At 40.4% G+C, this 8725-nt stretch overlaps 1 pseudogene; it reads right to left on the bottom strand.

The window, feature by feature from the left end:
• Positions 1-7460: 7460 nt before the first annotated feature.
• On the bottom strand, positions 7461-8005 carry LOC100945419 (annotated as a pseudogene).
• Positions 8006-8725: the final 720 nt, after the last annotated feature.

The following is an 8725-nucleotide window of genomic DNA, read 5'->3' as shown; positions in this document are numbered from 1 at the left end:
ACAAGTCAACTAGGTAGAAAAAGGTTAGGAACCATGTTACATAAAGAATATTGAAGGAACCTAGGATGTATAAAGCTAGAAAAAAAGACATTCCAGCACTCTGGGAGGCCAAGGTGGGTGGATCGCCTGAGCTCAGGAGTTCAAGCCCAAAACAAGAGTGAGATCAAATATCCAAAAATAGCCGGACATTGTGGTGGGTGCCTATAGTCCCAACTGCTCAGGAGTCTGAGGCAAGAGGTTTGCTTAAGCCTAAGAGTTTGAGGTTGCTGTGAGCTATGATGCTACAGCACTCTATCCAGAGTGACGAAGCAAGACAAGACACTGTCTCCAAAAAAAAAGAAAGGAAAAAAGAGATTTAGTCAGCAGAATGCATGAGAGGCCACTCATGTGAAACCTGTTTTAGGTTGATTCCGTATGTTAACAGTTCTGTGAAGGTATGTCCAAAAGGGAGCAATAAAGGGAAATAGATTTTTGGCTCTAATATAAGGAATAGATTTTCAACAATTTGAACTCTTTAAAAATGGAATAGGCTCCTTGTTAATTTGTTAAGTTCACCCCAATTTGGGCACAGTCAAACAGATAATGGACATCTTTATGACAGAGATGCTGAAAGGGACTTTTACCTCAGTTTAGATGGTCTCTACATTCCCTTCCAACTCTCAGGATTCACAAGATTCTCCAATTAGATACATAAGTTCGATAAGGGTTATAATCATGATAACATTTTCAGATGATACTAGAAGCCAATTTCCTTATAGCCAAAAATTCAGACATGACCAGGAGAGGTGGCTCACCCCTGTAATCCTAGCATTCTGAGGCCAAGACAGGAGTGTACATTGAGCTTGGGAATTCCAGACCAGCCTAAGCAAACCAATTAGCTGGATGTGGTGTCACAGGCCTGTAGTCCCGGCTACTCGGGAGTCTGAGGCAGGAGGATTGCTTGAGCCCAGGAGTTTGAGGTTGCTGTGAGCTAGGCATGAAGCCATGGCATTCTGGCCTGGGTGACAGAGACTGTTTAAAAAAATAAAATAATAAAATAGAATAAAAGTAATTATATATTTTGAATGATCGGTATATCACAACATTAAGATCAGACTAATATTATTCCACTCCACTGCCAGTTTTTAAACTTCCTGAAAAATAGTTCATCCTTGAGAAAATAGAAATGTGAACAAAATAGTCTTAGGTCCTTTTTAGAGAGTATAAACAGTAGTTTATAAAGAAAAGACAGAAACCTTATTTAGTTAAAAGTAGTTTAACATGGGGCAGCGTCCGTAGCTCAGTGGTTAGGTGCCAGCCACATACACCCAGGCTGGTGGTTTGAACCCAGCCCGGGCCAGCTAAACAATGACAACTGCAACAACAACAAAAAAGTATCCAGGCATTGTGGTGAGTGCCAGTAGTCCCAGCTACTTGGGAGGCCGAGACAAGAGACTCGCTGAACCCAAGAGTTGGAGGTTGCTGTGAGCTGTGACGCTACAGCACTCTACTGAGGGTGACATAGCAAGACTCTGTCTTGAGGGAAAAAAAAATGTAGTTTACCATGATTACAAAAAAAAAATTCTAATAAAGCAAAGGAAATAATTATATTACTTATTTTTCTGTTCTATTCAGAGTTTGTTGAGCCATTAAAAACAATTTTAGGGCAGGCCTGTAGCTCTAGCACTTTGGGAAAGCTGCACCATGAGGATTGCCTGTGGCCAGGAATCTGAGACCACCATGAGCGAGTTTTTCTATTTTTATAGAAAACAGAAAAAATAGAAATAAAATAGAAAAACTAGCTGGATGTGGTGGCATGTGACGGTAGTCCCAGCTACTCGGGAAGCAGAGTCAAGAGGAACCCTTGAGCTCCAAAGTTTGAGGTTGTTATGAGCTGTGATCAGGCCAGTACTCAGTACTCTTTAGGCCTGAGCAACAGAGTGAGATCCTGTCTCAACAAAGAAATAAACAAATAAACAAAAAAAACTATCTTCAAAAATAATAAAATACAAAAAGATGTATATTGACCTAGCATTTACTTTTCCCTGATCCAACCTAGTCTTTTTTTTTTTTTTGAGACAGTTTTACTCTGTCATCCTAGGTTGAGTGCCATGGTGTCATCATAGCTCACAGCAACTTCAAACTCTTGGACTCAAGTGATCCTCCTCCCTCAGCCTCCCAAGTAGCTGGGACTATAGGCGCCCGCCATGACGCCAGGCTAGTCTTTCTATTTTAGTAGAGAGGAGTCTCCCTCTTGTTCAGGCTGGTCTGAAACTCCTGAACTCAGGCCATCCACTGGCCTTCACCTCCCAGAGTGCTAGGATTACAGGTGTGAGCCCCCCCACCAGGCCCTACAACTTATTCTCAACCCAGCAGCCAAATTGATTCAGAGCAGGCTTCCCTCAGAAAGCCGATATATTCTACAAGCCTCCACCTGGAATTATAGAAGGATGCTACATCTTTCTCCCACTTAGGAAAATACGTTAACCAAAATTAAAGCTTCCTTCAGCAAGTTCAAACCAAGAGTTGCTGTGAGCTATCCTCAGGAACCAATACAAATATAGAAAAGAAGAACATGTCTTAGAAATGTCAAAGATAAGTGACTATAAATCATCAGGGGTGGGGAACATGTGGCCTTCCAGGTCCTTAACATGCAGCCTTTTGAATGGATGGAAATTTTACAGAAAAAAAATCTTTTTATTTTTATTAATACATTTTTGTTTATCTTTTATATTTTTAATTTTATTTTGAAAGTGAACGCATTTAGGCTAGGTATTGTAGCTCACGCCTGGAATCCTAGCATTCTGGGAGGCCAAGGCGGCTTGATTGCTTGAGCTTGGAAATTCAAGACCAGTCTGAGCAAGAGTGAGACCCCCATCTCCAAAACTAGCCAGGCATTGTGACAGGCACCTGTAGTCCCAGCCACTCGGGAGGCTGAGGCAACAGAATCGCTTAAGCCCAAGAATTTGAGGTTGCTGTAAGCTATGATGTCATGGCACTCTACCCAGGGTGACAAAGTGAGACTCTGTCGCCAAAAAAAAAAACAAAAAAAAAACAACGTATTTAAAATACCTCCCTCCCTCCCTCTCTTTCTTTTTCTTTCTTTCTTCCTCCCTTCCTTCCTTCCTTCCTTCCTTCCTTCCTTCCTTCCTTCCTTCCTTCCTTTCTTTCTTTCTTTCTTTCTTTCTTTCTTTCCTTCCTTCCTTCCTTTTTTCCTTCTTTCCTTCCTTCTTTCTTTCTCTCTTTCTTTTTTTTTTTTTTGAGACAGGGTCTCACTCTGTTGCCTGGGCTACTATGCAGTGGAATCATCATAGTTTACCACAACCTTAAACTCTGGACTGAAGAAATCTTCCTGTTTCATCCTCCCAAGCAGCTGGAATTACAGGCATGTGCCACCACACCTAGCTAATTTTTTTCTATTTTTAGTAGAGATGGGGTCTCGCTTTTGCTCAGCTCAAGTAATCCTCCTGCCTCAGCCTCCCAGAGTTCTAGGATTACAGGCATGAGCCACTGGCATCTATTTTTTCATTTTTAAAAAGGGGTTAATAGCACATTTTAAAACATGCTGTACATGATGGATATATACAAATTTTATTTGAAAATTAAAAATAAATGAATAACATTTAAAAATATAAAGGTCTGATAACAGCACTATTTGTGTCTTTGAGGTGTGAGAATAAAGCACAGAAAGTACTTAGTGCATGGCCCCTAAAACATGTACTTTCAGATGGACAGGTCTGTTGTCAGTTGCAATCAGACGTGAATAGTAATCTCAATTAGATTCCCATCCCTCAAATTTTACATGTACCTTTATATTTATTAAACAAATATTCTTGTTTAGATTAGAATGTTCACTGATTTTTTTTTTTTTTTTGAGACAGTGTCTCATTCTGTTGCCCTGGGTAAAGTGCTCTGGTATCAGCCTAACTCACAGCAACTTCAAACCCCTGGGCCTAAGCAATCCTCCTGCCTCAGTCTCCCGTAGGACTGTGATTACAGTCATGAGCCAAAGCACCTGGCTGCTGACTTGAATATTATACCAATTACTTTTATCTAGTCTTTACAAAATAAAAAAAATTATATTGGGCAGCGCCTGTGGCAGGAGTAGGGCACTGACCCCATATGTTGGAGGTGGTGGGTTCAAGCCCAGCCCCAGCCAAAAACTGCAAAAAAAAAAAAAATTATATAGTAGTCAATTCATGCCACAATTCAGTACGATTTAAAGCCATAAACAGATTAAACCCAAGACCAAACCAGCATTTTGCATTCTCTCTCTCTCTCTTTTTTTTTTTTTTTTTGAGAGACAGAGTCTCATGTTGTCACCTTGGGTAGAGTGCTGTGGCATCATAGCTCACAGCAACCTCAACTCTTGGTCTCAAGTGATTCTCTTGCCTCAGCCTCCGAACTAGTGGGACTACAGGTGCCCCCACAAGACCCGACTATCTATCTATCTATCTATCTATTTTTGGTTGCAGTTGTCATTGTTGTTTTAGCTGGCCTGGGCTGGATTTGAACTCACCAGCCTTGTTGTATATGGCCAGTACCCTACCCACTGAGCTATGGGTGCTGCCTAATAATATCTTTAGGCCAAAACAGTGAATTTTCCCACATTCGTGTAACCTTTACTCAGTGGACCAGTATCCAGTGTCACAGTCTATTAGGTCTTGGTACCTGTGGTGGTCCAAGGGCGCCCTCTGTCTTGTGCTAAAAATATCCTAAACCAAATTAAATACTTTAGGTATAAAAGATGGTGCTTTCTCAAGTAAATTCATTTTTTTTTTTTTGCGACAGAGCCTCAGGCTATCCCCCTGGGTAGGGTGCTGTGGCATTACAGCTCACAGCAACCTCCAACTCCTGGGCTCAAGCGAGTCTCCTGCCTCCACCTCCCAAGTAGCTGAGACCACAGGGGCCCGCTACAACGCCTGGCTATTTTTTTTTGGTTGCAGCTGTCGGTGTTGTTTGGCGGGCCCAGGCTGGATTCGAACCCGCTACCTTAGGTGTACGTGGCTGGTGCCTTAGCCACTTAATCCACGGGTGCCGAACCTCAAGTAAATGCTTAACAAATAGTTCCATGAAATTCATCCTCCCTTTAATAACTGCAGGCAGATATTCAAGAAAAAAAAAGTCATAGCATTTGTTACAAGAACGCCGTAAAGGTCAAGTTTATGTCTCTGTAATTTAAGTGGGTATTTGGAAAGAAATTCCATGGTATTTTTCTCAGAATGTACCCCATATCATTTGATAAAATTATTGGTATAAATCATCTAGATATGTTTATCGATTTCTTTTTTCATTCTGTCTGTATAAACTCTATACTTTGTTCAACATGCTTTTGCAGCAGTTTGCCCAGTAATGAGTTTCACCAACATTAAATATTTATTGAGTATCTTCTGTGTGGGGGACATGACACTAAGTGAAAAGGATGGAAAAAAACCATTCTCTACCTCTAAAGAAATTACAATCTAGTTTCTAAAACAAAATGAGCAAAAAGGACATAAACAAAGAAACACATAGTAAAATGCCAACTGAAAAAGTGTGTTTCTCTCAACTTGCTGCTCCTTATCACCTTGAGAAAACTATTCAATTTCTCTCAATCCGTTTATCTGGAATATAAAAATAATACTACCCACTTCAAAGGAAAGCTTCAAAGTTTACTTAAGATATTTGTAAAGGTCTCAGCACATAGTGAAAGTTAAATAAAAGGGGGCTGTCATCAGCTGTTACTATTATTAAGAGAAAAACCGTGAATAATGATGTTCTACATTAAAGAAATTTTATTTGCTTTACAAAGGAAGATGGGGCCCAGCATGGTGATGCATGCCTGTAATTCTAGCTCTCTAGGAGGCAGAGGTGGGAGGATTGCTTGAGCTCAGGAGTTTGAGACCAGACTGAGCAACAGCAAGACCCCATCTCTACTAAAAAAAAAAAAAAAAAAAAAAAAAAATTAGAAAAACTAGCTGGACATTGTGGCAGTCGCCTGTAGTCCCAGCTACTGTGGAGGCTGAGGCAAGAGGATTGTCTGAGCCCAAGAGATTGAGGTTGCTGTGAGCTATGATGATGCCATGGCACTCTACCTAGGGCAACAGAGTGGGACTCTGTCTCAAATAAATAAATAAATAGGGTAATGGGCAAACAAAATAGTTTGTATCTATTAGTCTTTCTAGTTAAGAAAAGCTCTGATCATCAGAAATGATAAAGGGGAAATAACAACTGAAGTCACAGAGATACAAGAGATCATCTATGAATACTACTAGGAATGCTATGCCCAGAAATTTGACAATGTGAAGGAAATGGATCAATGTTTAGAATCACACCCTCTCCCTAGACTTAGGCAGGAAGAAATAGAGCTCCTGAACAGACTAATTTCAAGCACTGAGATCAAAGAAACAATAAAAAATCTTCCAACAAAAAAATGCCCTGGTCTGGATGGTTTCACACCAGAATTCTATGAAGCCTTCAAGGAAGAGTTCATTCTCATACTACAGAAATTATTCCAAAAAATTGAGGAGGAAGGAATCTTCCCCAATGCATTCTACAAAGCAAACATTATGCTGATACCCAAACCAGGAAAAGACCCAACTAAAAAGGAGAATTTCAGACCAATTTCACTAATGAATATAGATGCAAAAATTCCCAACAAAATCCTAGCCAATAGACTACAGCTTATCATCAAAAAAGTCATACATCATGATCAAGTAGGCTTTATCTCAGGAATGCAAGGCTGGTTTAATATACACAAGTCCATAAACGTTATTCACCATATCAACAGAAGCAAAAACAAAGACCATATGATCCTCTCAATAGATGCAGAAAAAGCATTCGATAAAATCCAGCACCCTTTTCTAATTAGAACACTGAAAAGTTCTAATTAAAAGCTATCCATGACAAACCCACAGCTAATATTTTACTGAATGGAGTAAAACTGAAAGCTTTTCCACTTAGAGCTGGAACCAGACAAGGTTGTCCTCTGTCACCATTACTATTCAACATAGTGCTGGAAGTTCTAGCCAGTACAATTAGGCAAGATAAGGAAATAAAGGACATCCAAATGGGAGCAGAGGAGGTCAAACTCTTCCTCTTTGCTGATGATATGATCTTAGACTTAGAGAACCCTAAAGACTCAACCATAAGACTCCTGGAAGTCATCAAAAAATACAGTAATGTCTCAGGACATAAAATCAATGTCCACAAGTCAGTTGCCTTTATATACACCAATAACAGTCAAGATGAAAGGGTCATTTTTTTTTTAAACTAAAACAGTTAACAATTTTATTTTCACATTTCACAATACAAATGAAAACTGCTTTTTTTGGTTCCACTTCTTCCCTTCAAAACTATTCTTATTCTCTCTTTGATAGGAAGGCGGAGCAAGTTTTCCTTATCATGCTATTAAGAAAACACCCAGCATCACAGCACCATGATCTCCTGGTGAAGCAGAACAAGTAATATAAAACTGACATAAAGAAAACTCCCCTCTATCCTTATATGTCTGGTCGAGTCATTCCAGGACGAGTGGGCACCATCATGGGACGAGCAGGAGGCCTCATCTTTGGGGGCCCAGGCATCATTGGCATGTGACCTACCATGGGTGGCCTCATTCCAGGAGCACTAAGTGTTTGTTCGGAGTTGTAGGAAAGGGGAGCAGGAGACCCATGCTGAGAACCAGGTCCCACTGGCATCATCCCAGGAGGAGTAGGACCCAGGACCCATCATCGGCATCATAGGAGGGCCCCCCCCATATGCGGTGCTGGCATCATACCAGGATGAGGAGGACCCAGAAGACTGGGGGGAGGTGGAATCATTGCCCCTGCAGGAGGAGGAGCTGAGAATGGAGTAGGAGATATTTTTCCTTGTTGAAATGCACCGTTGTTTTGTCAGTCAGGCTCTGGGCCTGCCCTTCCATCCATTTCTGATAGTAGTCTTTCACATTCTCTTTGTGCTTCCTCCCACTGCAATGTGTCTTTCTCACAGATGGAGAGTCATGGGTGAGATATGTATTGCAGTAGTCACAATAAAACGTAGGCATATTCTCTCCTGGCCGTTAGGGACTCTATTCTGAGACGCCAGGAAATGACGCCAGGATGAGAGGCTAATTAAGGACACAACTCCCTTCACCACAGCTTCAAAGAAAATGAAATACCTAGGAATATACCTAACAAAGGAGGTGAAGGACCTCTATAAAGAAAATTATAAAATCCTAAGAAAGGAAATAGCAGAGGATGTTAAGAAATGGAAGAACATACTATGCTTATGACTGGTAAGAATCAACATTGTTAAAATATCTGTACTTCCCAAAACAATCTACCGGTTCAATGCCATCCCTACTACAATGCCAACATCGTACTTTCAAGACTTGGAAAAAATGATTCTGCTTTTTGTATGGAACCAGAAAAAAACCCATATAGCTAAGGCAGTTCTTAGTAATAAAAACAAAGCCAGGGCATCAGCATACCAGATTTTAGGCTGTTTTACAAAGCCATAGTGGTCAAGACAGCATGATACTGGCACAAAAATAGAGACATAGACATTTGGAATTAGTTAGAAAACCAGGAAATGAAACTAACATCTTACAACCACCTAATATTTGATAAACCAAACAAGAACATACCTTGGGGTAAAGACTTCCTATTTAATAAATGGTGCTGGGAAAACTGGATATCCATAAGTAAAAGACTGAAACTGGACCCACACTTTTCTCCCCTCATAAAAACTGATTCAAGATGGATAAAGGACTTAAATTTAAGGC

Source organism: Otolemur garnettii, unplaced genomic scaffold, assembly GCF_000181295.1.
Source record: "Otolemur garnettii isolate 467f Iridium unplaced genomic scaffold, OtoGar3 scaffold00174, whole genome shotgun sequence".
NCBI classification, from domain to species: Eukaryota; Metazoa; Chordata; class Mammalia; order Primates; family Galagidae; genus Otolemur; species Otolemur garnettii.
This window is presented reverse-complemented; position numbering and strand designations above follow the sequence as displayed.